Source organism: Budorcas taxicolor, chromosome X (assembly GCF_023091745.1).
Source record: "Budorcas taxicolor isolate Tak-1 chromosome X, Takin1.1, whole genome shotgun sequence".
NCBI classification, from domain to species: Eukaryota; Metazoa; Chordata; class Mammalia; order Artiodactyla; family Bovidae; genus Budorcas; species Budorcas taxicolor.
In genome coordinates, this window is record NC_068935.1 from 104784288 (window position 1) to 104803914 (window position 19627).

Here is a 19627-nt window from a genome sequence, read left to right on the forward strand (position 1 = left end):
TGGACGTGGGGTATCTCTTCACGGCTGCTCCAGCAAAGCACAGCCACTGCTCCCTACATTGGACAAGGGGTATCTCCTCATAGCCACCCCTCCTGACCTTGAACGTGGAGTAGCTCCTCTCAGCCCTCCTGCGCCCATGCAGCCGCTGCTCCTTGGACGTGGGGTAGCTCCTCTCAGCCGCCCCTGACCTCGGGCGTGGGGTAGCTCCTCTCGGCCACCACCCCGACCTTGGGCAAGGGTAACTCCTCTCGGCCACGCTTCTGCACGATCCGTTGCAGCTGGGGTGCTTCTGCGTGGTCCGTCGCAGCCAGCGTGCTTCTGGTGACTAAGGGGTATATAAATACTCCATACATATCAAGTACTGATCAATATAACTTCTCCAGCTTCCTCTTCCTGTTTGGGACAGTAGTGAGGTGTGTGGTCTTCACTGTGTCCAGAGCGCCCCTCCAGGACCAAGCAAAAGTCACCTACTGTAATACTGTGGTTGACAGTAAGAAATATATATTTGGCCTTTGTTCTCATTTTTGGCACAGAGCTCCTAAGGCCCTTAGAATTTGTCTTTTGTTATGTTGATGAGGTGATTTTAGAAAACACTTAAGAATGGGGGCTAGTTGCCAGGGGAAAGAACTCTGTGATTGGAGGGTTAGAACTCTCAGTCCCCCCGCCCAACTCCCCTGGACCTCTGGGAAGGGAGAATGAGCTGGAGATTTAATCACTCATGCCTGTGTAAGGAAGTCCCCATAAACACCTAAAAGAACAGAGTTCAGAGAGCTTCCAGGTTGGTGTACACGTGGAGATGTGGGGAGAGTGGTGAGCCCAGGGAGGGCACAGAAGCTCCGCCCCCTTTCTCCCCACCTTGCTCTATGCATCTCTTCCCTCTGGCTCTTCCTGACTTAAACCCTTTTAAAATAAACTGGTAATCTAGTAAGTAAAATGTTTCTCTGAGCTGCTCTAGAAAATTAATTGAATCCAAGGAGGGGGGTCATAAGAATCTCTAATTTATATCAGAAGTACAGGTGACAACTTGGATCTGCAATTGGCTTCTGAAGTCCGACAGCCTTTTAGGGCTAATCTCTTAACCTGTGCAACTGGACACTACAGGTAGATAGTGTCAGAACAGAGTTCTACTAGAGAACACCTTGGTGGTGTGGAGGAAAACACACACATTGGAATTGGTACTAAAATCATATTATCTACCCTCTAGGGGACTTGAGCTGATAAATTCACCGCAGCTCAGCTTCTTTCCTTCTATCTCCTACTTCCCCAACTCCCTACTGGTTATTCCTAGAAACAGTTCAGTTCAGTTCAGTCGCTCAGTCGTGTCCAACTCTTTGAGACCCCATAAATCGCAGCCTGCCAGGCCTCCCTGTCCATCACCAACTCCCGGAGTTTACTAAGACTCACGTCCATCGAGTCAGTGATGCCATCCAGCCATCTCATCCTCTGTCGTCCCCTTCTCCTCCTGCCCCCAATCCCTCCCAGCATCAGAGTCTTTTCCAATGAGTCGACTCTTCGCATGAGGTGGCCAAAGTATTGGAGTTTCAGTTTCAGCATCATTCCCTCCAAAGAAATCCCAGGGCTGATCTCCTTCAGAATGGACAAGTTGGATCTTCTTGCAGTCCAAGGGACTCTCAAGAGTCTTCTCCAACACCACAGTTCAAAAGCATCAATTCTTCAGTGCTCAGCTTTCTTCAGAGTCCAACTCTCACATCCATACATGACTACAGGAAAAACCATAGCCTTGACTAGAGGGACCTTTGTTGGCAAAGTAATGTCTCTGCTTTTGAATATGCTATCTAGGCTGGTCATAACTTTCCTTCCAAGGAGTAAGCGTCTTTTAATTTCATGGCCACAGTCACCATCTGCAGTGATTTTGGAGCCCCCAAAAATAAAGTCCTAGAAACACTTCCTAACAAATTGCTTTCTGAGGAATCCTTGCTTCAGGGTTTACTTCTGGGAAAGCCAACCTAAGACATGCACCAGTTGTGGAATACCAAAGTGAGGCTGTGGAGGCCCTTGGTGGGGGTGGGGGGTACACTGGGGTCAGAGAAATCTAAGAAGCAGCAACACTGGTGTATGCGTGTGTGTGTGCATGTATGTTGGGTAGGGGAGGGAAAGCAGAACTGTCAGTGGGAGAGGAGTGTGAACCAAGGTCCCAAGTTGTGGTGAATTTGAAAAACAGCAAGCAGTCTAGTTTGGCTGGAGTGCAGTGCACATATGGCAGGTCATAGGGAAATGCAAAGCTGGAGGGGCCCATAAGGGATGGAAGTCATAAAAGTGTAAATCCCATTAAGAACTTGATCTTCAGGGTAATGGTGAACCACTGAAAGGTGACAGTGACAAGACCAGATTTACTCTTTAGAAAGACTGCTTTGTTTGCAGAGCGAAGAACATGTTTAAGAGGAGCAAAATAGGAGTCTGGGGGCAGTTAGGAGGCTGTGTCAGATATCCAGGCCATAGCTGGAGAGAGATCATCGGAATGGAGAGGGAGAACATGGGCATATCCAAAATCACAATCAATAAGACTCAAGTTTTGATTGGGTGAGTGATGAATCATACAGGGATGGATATGAAAAGAGAGGATGCAGAGATAATCCCCAGGTTATCACAGGTCTGGGTCCCCAGGAATCAGACTCTTAGTTGGAAATTGGAATGCAGGAAGTTTATTGCAAAGTGCCCTCAGGATTGACTCTTATTGGCAGAAAAGGAAGGAAATTAGACTGTGACAAAGTCTCTACAAAGGCCACAGCCAAACTCATGGGATGGGGGTGCCACAAGAGCTGTCCTGAGTTGGGACAAGGGATTCAGACTCCTGTCGGTCTACATCACCCAGCCACTGGATACAGATGACCCTGGTGGGCAGCATGGAACCTTGGATGAAGGGAACCATGACTCCCTTCAGCTGAAGGCAGTTCCTGGGGAGGGCTGACAGCTGAGCCATTAGCTGAGGAGGTGGTCCTTCTGTCCTAGTGGGGGTGCTGGGGGCAAGCACAGCACCCACAAGTGACATCTTGGTGTGAAATGCTGGGGAGACTTGCAGTGGGATACATACAGAAAGCACCTGGCTCTTTGTGTCTGGATTTTGGGAGTAGATGAGCTGATCTCAAGAAGAGGGGTTAGGCGTTGATTCTTGACTTCTTTGGGGTCCTAGAGCCTTTTGAAAAGTTAATGAAGGCTCCTCATATTCATCATCTCAAACAAAAATGTGCATACAATTTCAGGGACTTTACCTTAGTTTGGGTTCCTCTCCAAGCAGACCGTGGGACAAAGATTTGCATTCAAGAAGTTCATTTGTGAGGTGATCTCAGGAAACTTGGAGAGGGAGTAGAGAAACAAGTAGGGAAGGGAGAAAAGGCATAAATGTACGTTAATGGTAGATGGCCAACTGGAGCTCCATCTTGCTGAAGTTCCTCTGAGAAACCCTGAGGAACATACCCTAGAATAGGCCCACTCAAGCTGGGGAATTTGCCTATCATCTCCCATCTCTCCCTGGTTGAGGATCACCCTGGGGGGCATTAACTCTCTGGTCTATCTAGTCACCTAGTCCCTGTTCACCCTGTCCCACCACCTGCAGGCCTAAGAACAACATGGTCCAGAACACCCTCAGGCAGAGAGGGTGCAGGTGTTTACAGTATGAAACTAACAGATGACTGCCAATGGTTTGAGAACCAGAAGACATCGCTAGGGCATCAACAATATCTGCCAGCAAAGGAGGGGGAAAAACTCAAACAGCACAGTGCCGTGTCCACAGTGGGAAGTGATGGAGACACTGCGGGTGCAGAGCTTCCTCCACCGGGGTCCCCGCTGTAGCCACTGAGGGACTGAGCTGTCAGTGAGGAAGTGCAGTCAGGGTGCCTTGTTTTCCTGTGCTAACTCTGAGCTCCCCAGTTCTGACACTGCCTGCCCCGACAACTCAAAGACCAAGTGGAAGGCTGGAATTGCCGACGGCTGCAGAGCAGTTTGAGAAAGTAGGGCGTGGCTCTCAGGGAGCCAGGATTGAAGGGGATATTTATTCATTCAGGAGTTCAGTGATGGGGCTGGAAAGTCTATAGAGGAGGCCAAGCCAGTTGGCTTGCCTTTGTGCCACAAGAATGCCTCAGTTAAGATGCCATTCAGCCACAAGAGGCAGAAAGAATAACAATTCTTTCAGCTGTAATTTAGCAATGGGTTTTCTTCATGTAAATCCAAGGAGTCCGAAAGGCATTTTCCATCAGTTGTTTTAAGTGTCAAAAGCCCAGAGGTCTGCAGCTGTTATTCTGCAGTCTTACTGGTGACCATTTAAACAGGCGAGCAAGTTCCTTCTGAAAAACAACGTTCTGAGTCCAAGTTCCTAGTTCAACCACTTGAAATGTTTGACTTGAGTGGAGCCATGAAGTCTCAAAAGTGGCCTTATGAAGGGGGAGTTTCCTTAAGGTTGGGCTGTGTTGGGTTTTGTGGTTATTATTGTGGTTGTTGGGGTTTCAGTTTGCTTGCTCCTCAGAACACCTCCTGCTACAAACAAATTGCCCTTGGACAAGGTGCTGTTGGCCCAGGGGACAAAGTGTACACAAAGCTAAGGAAAAGTTAAGAGGAACTTGGTAACCTTGAGCTAGTCTAGAAGTGAGCAATGCTAACAAGAGCCCGCATGCACGGTGGATGCCCAGTCAACAGCTGTGTGGTGGCAGTGGCCGCTGCTACTGTTCTGCACGTAAAACCCAAGGTGATCATTTCCCACACTTGGGAGAGACAATACAGCTATGTTTCATCATATCTTCACTAAAGTATAAAATCCTGGAATGCAGAAACTATAAACCTTATGCTCACCCCCATCAAATACCCTTGTGTTGACTGAATCACATACACGTATACTGCAAACAATTACACAGTGCCCACACCACTGTGTGCTCCCTAGATGATTCTGTTGATCATTTTGCAAAGATTTGAGTAAAACAAGGAGGGACTTGCAGATTAAAAGGGCAAAGCTCCTGCATTATTCTCCTGCCTTTCTACTGCTGAGTGATCTTGAATGAATTACTGAATTCCTCTGAGTTATGGCTTTCCCAACCAGAAAATGGATAAATCATCCCCTGTTTACAAAGTGCCCTGCTAAGACAACTAGAAATACAATCAAAAGTTTATCAAGTGAGATTTCTCAACTAGAATAAGAATTAAACCATGACATTTGGGGTGAAACTCAGTATTTTGTTAGTCAAAATTCCATCAAAATTATACTTAGGTACATTAACTTAATTTAAGAACTAGTGGCAAATTATATTACTATTTGACACATTACTGCTCTGCATAATTATTCAATCAAAGCTCCCCTGAAACAAATTAATGCTGATGCAACCCAATTTTTTTATTTTGAAATAGTTCAAGAATACAGAAAAGCACCAAGAAAAATGTAATGAGCACCCATACACTTACCATGCAGCTTTTTGGAAAATATTTTCGCTATATTTTCTTAAGAAATAACACATTAAAGATCCAGTTGAAGTTCCCTGTGTAACCCTTTCTTATCCCATTCCTTTCCATCTTTCCCCAGGGGTAGGAACTTAAAAGAGATGTGATTGGTGCAACATGTCGCATGCCCTCAGCACAGCTTTGGCTTTCAGCCTTCAGTCATCCTGGCAGTCTCCCACCTCCAGAACCCATGACTCTATTTCTTTACTCCAAAGCTTTCCTGCAAACCCTCAAGAATGCACTCAACCCTCGTGAGCAAATCACAAATGTATGGGAGAATTAGCACCCCCAGGAAAACCATCAACCCATGGGTCAGAGCCTTGTATAAATGCCCTTAGGACAGGCAATTCTAAGAAGTGGGGCTGAGTCCTTTTCCCTAAAGCCATGACCGCAATTACACGCCCTTTCTTGGTTTCCTCCCCTTTCTTGTCTCCCTCTCCTTGCTCCTTCACTCCTACTCCCTGGGATCACCCGTTAATAAATGCCTTACACTCAACTCCTGGTCTCAGGCTCTGCTGGAGAGGAATGCAATTTAAGACATGGCTCTCCTCTAATTGCCTACTGCTTACAGGCAGGCATGGTTCTATCACTGATGTGTGTGCATGTATTCAGAAACAATGGATAGCATTTTGGGCATGTTTTTGAACTCTATATAAATGGTATCATATTATACTTGCTGTTTGCATTTGTGACTTACTTATGCATTTTGTAGGTCTCCAGAACATGGAAAGGCAACTAGACAGAAAACACACTTGGTTTCCAAATGCTGAACAACTGTATTATATCCAACACACTAAATTCTATGTTAAATCTTCCTCGATTCATATCACATTAACATCTAAAGATGCTGTTGAACTTGAAAAATCTCAGTAAGAGTAAAATTTCCAGTTAGATGCCAATGTTTGTATATGCAGAAGACTGAAAATAATATTTTGGCAAAAGAATTAATTTCCCAGGGTAAAGAATTACTTTATTGCACTGAATCGGGCATTTGCCATAATTGTCATGCCTTAATAAATTCTTGCATTGCCGTAACTCTTCCTCTTTATAATGTGATTTTACATGTAGTGTTCCAGTTGAGTCTCTCAAGTCTGAGAGCTGATTTATCTGTTTCTCCCACACATCTAGCCTTGCACATGGTAGGCATTCAATATTTATTGAATGAATGAATCACCCACATTTTATTCATGAGAATATTGAGTCCCCAAAGATAAAAACATTGAGTACGTACAACAAGTAAGAGGTGTACCTGGAAGTAACACTCAAGTCTAGAAGCTAAAATTTGATTCAAAGAATTTGAAATGCATGTGATAATACTATATTATCTTTCATATTTAGTGGTTACGGTAGTACCAATCTAATACTTTCTTTTGTTGAAGATCAGTTTACCAAAGCCATAAGATCATTTATTTTCCTTTAACAGGGAATGCCAAAAAAATCCAGAATATAACCCAGTCTCCATGGGAAAAAAAACTGCTCTTTTTTTTCTTTTCCAGATGTATCTATTATCTAGAAAGAAAGAAAGAGCGGGAGAAGGCACTTATATAGAGCAAAATGGAAAGATCACAGTTACATGAATTTTTGTATCTATCTGCCATCAGATTAAGACATAGAACATTTCCAGCTATCTATCCCCAAACTGTCTTCATGCCCCATATCAGTTAATTACCACCTCAACCCTCCCAAAGACAACTACTGTTCAGACTTCTCTCACTATAATTTTTTGCCTAAGTTAGGACTTTATATAAATGAAATTATACAATCTATATTTTTACTTCTTTCACTCAACATCTATGAGACACATCAGCATTGCATGTATCAGGAGCTACCATGTCTTTGTTGCTCCATGGTATCCCATTGTATGAATACACCACAATTTTCTCACCCATTTCATTGCTGATGTACATTGTAAGTTGTTTCTATTTGGGGGATATTATGAATAAAGCTGCTATGAACATTCTTAACGATGTCTTTTGGAGGATGTAAAAGCCCTCAGATATATATTCTGTAGGGTATGTACCCAGAAGTGGATTGGTAAATTACAGGACTCGCATACTCGCATACAGTTTCCTTTGTTAGACACATTGCTTTGGAGGAAAGGGTGAGGGTTTCTCTAACCTGAAAAGGCTGGCAGGGAGTACTGTTCCTGTTCCTAAATGGCTCCTCATTAAAAAAAAAAAAAAAACATAGATTCTTTGATTGGAAGAGACCTTAAAGGCAATGACTTGGCCTCCCACACCATATCAACTCCAGTCATATCAAGTTTAGCTCCAGCCATAGCTGCTCTCACCTGGGCTGCCTTTAGTAAGCAGAAGTTACTACCTCCAAAGAATTTGGACAGACCTGACTCCTTGTGACATCCACCCACTCTTCCCTTTAAATCTCCAACTCCTCAAGTAGAACCAGACATACTCCTTTGGCTTGGGTCTTAGTCCCCAAACCCTTTTTTGTGCACTGAATAGTAGACCAGAGTTGGCTCAGATAAGAATGAAATTTATTTCCAGTTGAAAATTGGTGCCATATATCATGGATTCTCAGATCCTTAAAGGCTCCAAGAGACCACAGAGTCCATTTAGCCAATGCCACATCCCCAAGGTATTTCCAAGCCTCTGTTTAAGCATGTCCAAGGGAGAGAACTTCGCTCATTCTGAAGTAGCCCATCCCTTTAAAAGGGACCCATTTGCTAGAAAGTTCTTCCTGTTAGCTTTGAAGCCACCTCCTTTTAATTCCCACCTCTTGGTCCTCCTTTTGAACTCTGAGACTCTTGGAAACAACTTTTCTTTTTTTTCATTCAGCCACTCTGCAAAGATTATAGGAGCTCTTTCAACATTGGAGCCAACTGTCATCATTTAGCAGGTGAATTTAAAAAGGATGGAAGCAGCAGCTAGGGCCTTAGGATGAGTCAAACACCTTTTTGTGTCTTAGGCTTTACAATTTGCTATTCTTTACTAGTAACTTTTCTATTTTTAATTTTGCTGTGGCTTTACTGCTCACCAAAGAAGGAATGCGAGGCTTCCATTATGTATCAAGGGCAAGGTGATATCTCCCATCTCATAACTCAGTGCTCTGTCCTCTGGCAGTTGACCAGAGCAGTTCTAGCCTATCAACTGAGCCCTCTGGATTAATCTGGTTGGCAGTCTGATGTGTGGTTATGTAGACTAACTAGATCTTTGTAGTCAAATTCATCTGCCAAAAAATTAGTGTCTAGCCACTTCTTTGAATTTTTGTTTCCCTTATTGCAAAATATTACTTTTAATACCTACCTCAAGGGAACATTAAGAATTAGATATGCTCATGTATGGGCTTCCCTGCTGGCTCAGTGGTAGAGCACCCGACTGCCAATGCAGGAGATGCGGATTCGATCCCTGGGTCAGGAAAATCTCCTAGAGGAGGACATGGTAACCCACTCCAGTATTCTTGCCTGGAGAATCCCATGGACGGAGGAGCCTGGTGAGCTACAGCCCATGGGGTCACAAACAGTCAGACACAACTGAAGTGACTTAGCATACATGCACATGCTCATGTATATGAAAGACTTGGCCCCATGCAAAGCACAGAAAAACATGTTCAGTCACCTTTTCTTTCCTCATCCTCCTCCCACTGCTGCTTGTGAAACCATGAACATCCAATAACGAAAAGGAACAGTCATGTGGTAGCATAGAAAGACATATGAAATTGTCTTCCATTCTAAGCCCAGGTTGCTAATTTTAACCCTTAAGTGCTAAACTATCAACTCCAAAGGAGACAGTTATTTTGCCCAGATTATCTGTTTACCTAAGTGCCTCCTAGTACACTCCTAGAGGGTTTTGATGCATCATATATGATGATTTCCCAGGGGGCTCAGTGGTAAAGAACCCACCTGCCAATGCGGGAGACGAGGGATTGATCCCTGGGTAGGGAAGATCCCCTGGAGAAGGAAGTGGCAACCCACTCCAGTATTCTTGCCTGGAGAATCTCCATGGACAGAGGAGCCTGGCAGGCTACAGTTCATGGGGTTGCAAAGAGTCAGACACGACTGAGTGACCATAAACAACAACATATGATACCACATTTTACATGTTAAGAATCTCCATGCTATGAAGTCTTTTGAAATCCTCAGAGATTGCCATGAAAATTCAACAACCTTTAATACTTATTAACCTAATTCATTCATGGGAAGAGGGGTTTTCAAATACACATTGGCCTGACAACAATGCTCAAGAGCTGAGCGGGAGGGGGCTGGACTGTGAGGGCAGCTTAAGGTCATGCCAAGCCCATGTTGCTGGCACAGAGGCCCTGCCAACTGTCTCCCTGCATGGAGCTGGCCCTGACCCCTGGCATGCAGTTGGTAATTTGAGAGCTGGGAATGTGTGACCCAGGCACTCTTGGGGTGATAAGCAGTCAGTCCTCATAGTACCCTAAGACAGTACCTCACATCCTTCACTGAAAACACTTTAGCCAAATGCAACAACCTTGATGGTTAAGTCCCAGATTTGGGTGCAAATGCCAGCCCAGTTCATCACTCATTTATTTGAAATTAGCCAACATTTATTGGGGGGACTCTCTGCTTCATCTCTTCTATGGCAACTGAAAAATAAGTCAGATTGTCTCCAGAGCCTGCAGTCTATGTTTCCTCTCTGGGCTTCCTCAGGGAGGTATTTTTTAAGAGCATGTACCCCCTTTTTCAACCTCTCCCAACTTACTCCTACGCCCCACCTTGGGCTAAATTACTGAACTCCTTATAGAGCAGAAATCCAGTTTCCTCCTCTGCATAATTCTGAGCATTTTCCAGGTGTCATTTTCTCCTAGAAGTGGACAGAGGTACAAGGTAAACCTGGACTCTGCTGCTAAGTCGCTTCAGTCGTGTCCGACTCTGTGCAACGCCATAGACGGCAGCCCACCAGGCTCCCCCGTCCCTGGGATTCTCCAGGCAAGAACACTGGAGTGGGTTGCCATTTCCTTCTCCAATGCATGAAAGTGAAAAGTGAAAGTGAAGTCGCTCAGTCGTGTCTGACCCTTAGCGACCCCATGGACTGCAGCCCACCAGGCTCCTCCATCCATGGGATTTTCCAGGCAAGAGGACTGGAGTGGGGTGCCATTGGACTCTGCTAGCACATGATTACTCTGGTCCCTCAATATCTTGCTCATGCCAGGCCAGGTCTGTCTACATAAGAGGTCCTTGGTCAGGGTAACTCATTCATGGGGAGGACGTTTGTTTACCTCGCTCATCTAGGCATTTCCCAAGAAAGACAAGAGGAATGAAACTAAACCAAAGCTGGAGCTTCAGAATGAATGAAGAGGGTGTAGGGAGGGGAGAGGGAGTAGGAATCAGTGCAAGAGCTCTAAGGTGGCATCGTAGCACTCTCACGAGAAGAGGAGCAGAATCAGTCCTGTTGCTGACTTTCAATTGCACTGATTTGAGACCAAGGTTAAGCAAGCCTGACAAAGCGGTTCATCAAATCGGAGGCAAACCCCACATCTATTGGATCTCATTAATTTCCAGACCAGTTTACTGTCAATCCCAATCAGTTCAGCCCACCACGTGGCGCTTTCATCTCTCCGCCCTTGCTTCCGCCATCCATCTACGGGTGGCCTGACTCCGTTCCCCGAAATAACTTCACTGTTCCTGTCACGTCGGCTACTGGCTGGCTGCTGGGAATCCTAAAAGCCTTGTAGGTGGGGAGTGGCACGGCGACTGGTGACTCTCATTTACTAAAGCCTTTCTATTTTTAATTTTTTTTTAAATATTCCATGCTAAAGTTTCCTTTCTCTCCCTCCCACCCTTTGTGGTATTTTTAGGCTGTGCAGGCTCTTCAGAACAACCGTTGAGCTTGCTGGGCGCTGCAAATAGCTTTTCCCCTTACCTGCCAGTCACGGTATACTACAGGCACACGTCATGTGGTGAGCTGGTCCTTTTACTCCAGCCTTTTACACGGGCTTTGCTTCTGTGTGCTGCTAATCTGTCGAGAAATCAAAGACACACCAGCCTCAAAGGGGAGGCCCTGGCCCCACAGCTGCCTGCCAGGGTTATTATGAAGGCCCATCCATCCTGTACCAAGAGCTCACTGGGAGCAACTGGCAGCAGACAGGGGGAAGCCAGAGATCAGGGATCTGAGCAGGGCCGGGCGATGTGGGTGAGAGGAGGGTGGGAAGGGGCACTAGGAATCAGGACTTGAAAGATGAAAGCATCCTGGGATGCTGTAGTCATGACTGCTCTCAGGCTAGGACAGATAGGAGAATTATCAGAGATGCTTGCGGGGGCGACCAAAGGTCCACCCAGTCCAGGGTCTCCTCTGTCAGGGGTGGCTCCAGAGCTTCTATGGGGAAGAGAGAGGGGTGGAGCAAGCTGGTGAGCTGTCCTCCTTTCTCTCATCCTCCCCATCACTCCTGCAGGTCCAGAGAGAGACCCTGCAGCTGCCTAGTCTGCCTCAAAACGACTGGAAGAGACTATAAACAGAAGCGCTTAGGGCAGTGGCTCTCAAAGTGTGTCCACAGCCTGGCAACAGCAGCAGCCCCGGAGAACAGGTCAGAAGTACAGGATCTTGGGACCCCCACCCAAGACCTACAGAATCAGAAACTCTGGAGGTGGGGCCCAGCACTAGGTTTTAACAAACCCTCCCTGGGATATTGCTATGCATTCAAGTCTGACAACCACTGTATCAGGAAAAACAAGGCAGGGATATCTACTAAAGTGTCAATTAAAGGAGCATTTTTAAAGTGTGTCAGAGAATGAGCTAGAAACACTAGGATTCATAGTGGGTTCTCATATGATTTCTGAAATGAGACGAAAATGAATGAAGTGAATGTTATCAATATCTACAAAAAAAAAAAAAAAGGCAAAACGGCCAAAACTAGAGAAAAAAAAAAAAAACAAGAATAACTGTTTCAAATTCATGTTATAATGTTAACAAGACCCTATCTGATGTTTTCTTGGGGGAGGTGGAGACCAGTGCTTTTAGTTTTGATTGTGAAGAGAACTTCCTCAAAGACCATGCATGCCTGAAATTGCTGAGTTCCCCCAAAAATTGTGCTTGAAAACTCATATAAATGTTATAGTGATTACTAATGTATCTAAAAGATAAACCTATAAGGATAACTTTTAAATTAAAATTCTTGGCTCTTCCACACAGTAGAACAGGATAGAGGACTCCCTCCTTGCTCTTGGCTCAGGGCCTTCTTTCTTATTTACTGAGAAAACTGAAGTCATGAGAACTGAAATCACACATGAACTGACCACCAACTATTTCCACCTCCCTGCATCTCAACACTCTGCTCCACATTGCCTTGTATGGGGTCTTCTCACAACACCCTTAGATCAACTCCTCCCATTGTGCTCTGGAATCCTATTGGTTCTCAGCTCTTCAGAGATGCTCTGCTTGCCATCACCAATTTCCCGTTCTGAATGGGTAAGCACCATCTGCCTATAAACATTCTGAAGTGCGGCCCACCTTTAACAAGCTCTCTTGACCCCATTGTCACTGCCAGCTACTGCTCAATTTCCTTGCTCCAGGTTATAGTGAAACTAAAATGAAATCAGTCAAGTTTGCTGCCTCCACTTTCCCTTCTAGGTTTTCTGGATCCCTTTCCAGTCTGGCTTCCGGCCTCGCTCACTCCACTGAAATTCTCCTCCCCCAGGCCACCAGTGACTTCTGTGTTGTCAAGCACAGTAACCTGTGCTCCATCTCATCTGGCTCAGCCTTGGCAGCCTCTGACACAGTTCTCACCTCCCTGAATCCCCCTCACTTCTCCTTATCCTAAACTTTGGGATGTCCCAGAACACTCCAGCTACTCTGGCCTTCCTGATGGCCCTTAAACCTACCTGAGCTGCTCCCACCACAGGGCCTTTGCACTTTCCATTTTCTCTGCCTAGCTCACTCTTCCCTTACATTTGCATTTCTTCCTTCCTGACTTCATTCAGGTCTCTGCTCACATGTTACCTTACCAGAGAGGTCTCCCCAAATTCCTTTATCTAAAGTCATCCACATGTTCCCCACTCCACCATCTATCTTTTCACCTGAATTTCTGTTTTTCGTAGCACTTATCACTACATGGAAGGTTATACATTCATTTGCTCAGTGTCTGCCTCCCTCATATAGAATATAACCTCCATGTTCCCCAGGATCTAGAACAGTACCTGGCACATAGTAGGCTTCCTGTCACATTTTGTTGAATGAATGAATGAACAAAGGTATAGTCTCTGTTCTCCAGAAGGAGAAGGTAAGGGTGGGCTGCCCTCTGTCCTAGAAACTTGACACTTACAGGGCATTTACCAGCTCCTGGAAAATTCTACATATTCTCCCCTGGCCAAGTATAGAATTAGTTCTCATTATTTACAACAAGCCTCATCTTTTGGTTCACATCAGAGTCTCCTGTGAAGTGTTAAAAATAAACATCTTGCTCTTTCTCTGCTCCAAGGAGCTCTTGAGTTGGGAGGTCAGTACTAGGATTCTGAAAAGCAGACTCTTGAGAGTGGGGTGGAGTGGTAGGGAGCATGAACTCTGAAGGCATACTCTCCATTTTGAATCTTGACACCATCATAGCTGTGATGCACATCAGGGGACCACACCCCTTTGAGCCTCAGTTTTCTTATCTGCAAAGTAGTGACACTAAGAGGAATCTTATTTCACAAGGTGGTTGTGAGAATGAATGAGTTAACATACACAGGCTCCTCAGAACAATGCCCAGCATGTAATAAGCAGGAACTATTATCCCCAATATTGTGTAAGTTTCTTGGGTGATTCAGGCATATAACCAGTTATGAAAATTGCTGATATAGACTATAGATACCACTACATGAAAGAGAAAGGAGATCTCGATGAGGAGTAGGGCAAGCCAGGGCTTGAGAAGAAACCAGAAGGCACAGACTGGTTGGTTGCTGAAAGATGACTAGGATTGAGCCGGCACCATGCTCTCCTGAGGGCACTCAGGACTCTGATGCTAGAAGAGTAAAATCGGCCCCTTCTGAATTCTATTCCAGCGGGCTACCCTTACCCAGCTAAGCAGTCCAAAGGCAGGTGAACTGTCTTCTCCAACCAAAGTTAATGATAGAAAGACCAAAGTACTGTACTCAGGGCTGCTAGGGCCTAGAGACTCTCGCAAGTGTACTGATCAGGCCCAGCTGCAATGGGGGTTCAATGGGCAGCAACAGCCCATCCTCCAAGACTCCGGGAGACCTCATGCTTACTCACAAAACCTTCCCAACCTGCTCCCTAATGTCAGAAATCCCTTTAGCCAGGGACATGCTTATCTTTTTTTTTTTTTTTTTTCACTGTAAAAGAAGCTTAAAATGCAAACACCTCTAGAAGAAGCATAGATGTAAACTGACAACACGTTTGACGGGAAAAGCTTAGTCACTGAGCAAAGGAAGTTTTGACAGAAAAAGGGCACTACAGTTCTCTCGGCCCTGCCTGGCCCACACTTTCCTATTTCCCCCTGCTATCTAGATCAGGAGAGCAGGGAGATGTAACCCACCTCAAGAGGTGCAATATAAATGGCACAGTAATGATTTCTATTTTTCTAAGTCACTTCTTTCTCAGGGCATGGTTTCATTTAGCTCAAGTCAAACTGGCAGGGCTGGTCCAGCCTTTCATTCTACCTGTGAACCAAACGGAGGTTTTACCTCCAATGGCCAGTGTGAGGTATATATAATTCATGGGTTTCGCCAGCAATTATTTACTGGGCCCCTGCCATGAACCAGGATGTAATAAGGACGACATCTTGACAGAAGTTCAGGGACTGACTCCCTTCTGTGTGTATCTCCTTGGAAGGTCCCCCTTTGCTTTCTTCCAACTAATTTCCAAGCTTATCTTTCGAAGACTATCTCCTTAGCCAGCTTTAGAGTCATGCAGGAAAATCTGTTACATTTTATCTAAAACTGATGGAAACATTAAGGTTTCTGATACCTCTTCACGCCCTCCTCCCTCCCCCACAGAGTTCTCTTCCTTCCAGCTCCTTCTCTGAATGCCCGCAGTCCCTAGAAAGCCCTCAAGAGTCCCGCCTCTCTCTCCAGGGCTGGGGCAGCTTCCTGCCCACTCCATGGCTGTCAGCATCAAGTTCCTTCTTTATCTCCCTTTTGGTCTCCCTGAACTCTCTGCCCTCATGGATTCATTGCCTGAGGAGAATTGTAGCCATTACTTGGAAAGGGCTGGTCAAAAATACCATGGAACATCCAGCCCTTGCTGTTAACCTTCTTAAAAGGTAGTCAATTTTTTTTTCCAGAAAAAATTCTCTTTTGTGAAGCAAGTCTCTCTATGACATCCAGCTGGATAATTTTCCCAAGCCCTACTTTTGTATCTGTCGCTCCCTATTTTGCCCTAATTAGCTTTTCCACAAGGTTCAAGCAGGGGCTAGGAAGTTGGCCAAGCTCCAGGCCACAGCTTGTCATACCTGAGCAGCTCAAGTCCCCCTAACATGATCTGGGACCTGAAAGGAGAGCAATCATCTTGGGCGGCCTTCCACCAGGTACTGCTTGTATTGGCCACAGGGTGTGGTGTGCTCACAACAGGAAGATCTGAGAGCCAGGGACTTTATGCAAATGACCCCATTTAATCTTCTTAGCCTCCCTACAAAATAGGTATTATCATCCTCATTTTACAGGTAACAAGCAGAGGCAAAGGGAAGGGAGAGAATGTGTCCAGATTCACATAGAAAGCCAGTGCTTTTGACTGCTACCTTATCCTATACTTTGAGAGCTGCTGAAAGGCCCATGGTTCAAAATCATCTTTGAATTTTCTTATCCAAAATGCATGCACACGCACACACACACATGCAACACTCCTATTTTACAACAATTAATAAGCACAATTGTCAGCACATTAACCCCAAAGATCCTTTAGATTCTATCACTTGGGTTATGTAACCTGAAAGAAATAAACTGAATAGATTTTTCCTAAGGGGCTGTTAAGAAACCCTGCCCTTATCCTTAAAAGAGGTTCTGGTATAGAAGAAACTCTGACTCAGCAGCCTAAGCCCTGGGTTATTGTTCTTGCATGGTCACTCACAAACCCTGTGACTTTGGCAATGTTCCTTTCTCTTTCCAAGCCTCAGTTTCCACATCTGTAAAACGGAACTTTGATACCTGCTTTGCCTGTTTCATGAGGAAAATCAAATCAGATAATGGAAGGGTGCTTTATCAATACACCTGTCAAGAGAAAAGACAATAGGTATTTCTCTGCATTCAAGCTATTATGGTTTGGACAGTATGAATTTTATAGTCACTCAAGTTATACAAAATTGTACCTTTTAAAAATTTCCTATAAACTGGGCTTAAATTCTATCTGGTACTCCCATCTGTCTGAAGCAGAAAACATAGTCTGATCACTAATGGGCTGTCAGACACTTCAGTGATTTTCTCAGTCATCCAGATTAAAACTCAAACAAACTCTGAATTCCCTGAGCTTCCCCCTCTCCTTCTCCTGGGCAGGATCTCAGCTCATGGCTCAGCATCAGCAGGAGGTAAGGCCCCTCTTAGTCTCCATCTGTCTCACTCTTTTGAAATGTGCTTGTGTCCTCGTTCTTCTGGCTGGGTAGTCCACTCTTTGCTGAGATATCCCCCTGTTTGGCAATCTCTCTCTCTCTCTCTCTTAATTTCTTGTAGTTTGGACCCTAAAATTGGCTTTATTTCAAAATTCAGTACCTGGTCCTATATGAATTTTTCCACATTGTTTTTCTAAGGCAATGTATTCACCTTCCTGGCTCCTCCCATCTCACATGGTGAGATGAAGATTTCCAAATCAAAGTTCTGGCCCTATCCCTCCCCCACCGCCCAGTCATCATAGAATCACAATGTCGTCAGTGCTGAAAGGAACCATTTTCCTGTAGGACCTTGCATTTCTTTCCTTTTTTTTTTTTTAATTGGAGGCTAATTACTTTACGATATTGTGGTGGTTTTTGCCATACATTCACATGAATCAGCCATAAGTGTACATGTGTTCCCCATCCTAACCCTCCCTCCTACCTCCCTCCCCATCCCATTCCTTAGGGCCATCCCAGTGCACCAGCCCTGAGCACCCTGTCTCATACATTGAACCTGGACTGGTGATCTATTTCACATATGATAATATACATGTTTCAATGCTATTCTCTCAAATCATCCCACCCTCGCCTTCTCCTACAGAGTTCAAAAGTCTGTTTTTTATATCTGTGTCTCTTTTGCGTGTCTCACATATAGGGTCATCATTACCATCTTTATAAATTCCATATATATGTGTTAATATACTGTATTGGTGTTTTTCTTTCTGGCTTACTTCATCCTGTATAATAGGCTCCAGTTTCATCCACCTCATTAGAACTGGTTCAAATGCATTCTTTTTAATAGCTGAGTAATATTCCATTGTGTATATGTACCACAGCTTTCTTATCCATTCATCTGCTGATGAACATCTAGGTTGCTTCCATGTCCTGGCTATTATAAACAGTGCTGCGATGAACATTGGGGTACATGTGTCTCTTTCAATTCTGGTTTCCTTGGTGTGTATGCCCAGCAGTGGGATTGGTGGGTCATAAGGCAGTTCTATTTCCAGTTTTTTAAGGAATCTCCACACTGTTCTCCATAGTGGCTGTACTAGTTTGCCTTCCCACCAACAGTGTAAGAGGGTTCCTTTTTCTCCACACCCTCTCCAGCATTTATTGCCTTTTTGATAGCAGCCATTCTGACTGGTGTGAGATGGTACCTCACTGTGGTTTTGATTTGCATTTCTCTGATAATGAGTGATGTTGAGCATCTTTTCATGTGTTTGTTAGCCATCTGTATGTCTTCTTTGGAGAAATGTCTGTTTAGGTCTTTGGCCCATTTTTTGATTGGGTCGCTTATTTTTCTGGAATTGAGCTGCAGGAGTTGCTTGTATATTTTTTTAGATTAATTCTTTGTCAGTTGCTTCATTTGTTATTATTTTCTCCCATTCTGAAGGCTGTCTTTTCACCTTGCTTATAGTTTCCTTTGTTGTGCACAAGCTTTTAAGTTTAATTAGGTCCCATTTGTTTATTTTTGCTTTTATTTCCATTACTCTGGGAGGTGGGTCATAGAGGATCCTGCTATGATTTACGTCAGAGAGTGTGTTGCCTGTGTTCTCTAGGAGTTTTATAGTTTCTGGTCTTACATTTAGATCTTTAATCCACTGTAAGTTTATTTTTGTGTATGGTGTTAGAAAGTGTTCTAGTTTCATTCTTTTACAAGTGGTTGACCAGTTTTCCCAGCACCATTTGTTAAAGAGATTGTCTTTTCTTCATTGTATATTCTTGCCTCCTTTGTCAAAGATAAGGTGTCCATAGGTGCATGGATTTATCTCTGGGCTTTCTATTTTGTTCCATTGATCTATATTTCTGTCTTTGTGCCAGTACCATACTGTTTTGATGACTGTAGCTTTGTAGTAAAGCCTGAAGTCAGGCAGGTTGATTCCTCCAGTTCCATTCTTCTTTCTCAAGATGCTTTGGCTATTCGAGGTTTTTTGTATTTCCATACAAATTGTGAAATTATTTGTTCTAGTCCTCTGAAAAATACTGTTGGTAGCTTGATAGGGATTGCATTGAATCTATAGATTACTTTAGGTAGTATACTCATTTTCACCATATTGATTCTTCTGATCCATGAACATGGTATATTTCCCCATCTATTTGTGTCATCTTTGATTTCTTTCATCAGTGTTTTATAGTTTTCGATATATAGGTCTTTAGTTTCTTTAGGTAGGTATATTCCTAAGTATTTTATTCTTTTCATTGCCATGGTGAATGGAATTGTTTCCTTAATTTCTTTTTCTACTTTCTCATTATTAGTGTATAGGAATGCAAGGGATTTCTGTGTGTTGATTTTATATCCTGCAACTTTACTATATTCATTGATTAGCTCTAGTAATTTTCTGGTGGAGTCTTTAGGGTTTTCTATGTAGAAGATCATGTCATCTGCAAACAGGGAGAGTTTTACTTCTTTTCCAATCTGGATTCCTTTTATTTCTTTTTCTTCTCTGATTGCTGTGGCTAAAACTTCCAAAACTATGTTGAATAGTAGTGGTGAGAGTGGGCACCCTTGTCTTGTTCCTGACTTCAGGGGAAATGCTTTCAATTTTTCACCATTGAGGATAATGTTTGTTGTGGGTTTATCATATATGGCTTTTATTATGTGGAGGTATGTTCCTTCTATGCCTGCTTTCTGGAGTGTTTTTGTCATAAATGGATGTTGAATTTTGTCAAAGGCTTTCTCTGCATCTATTGA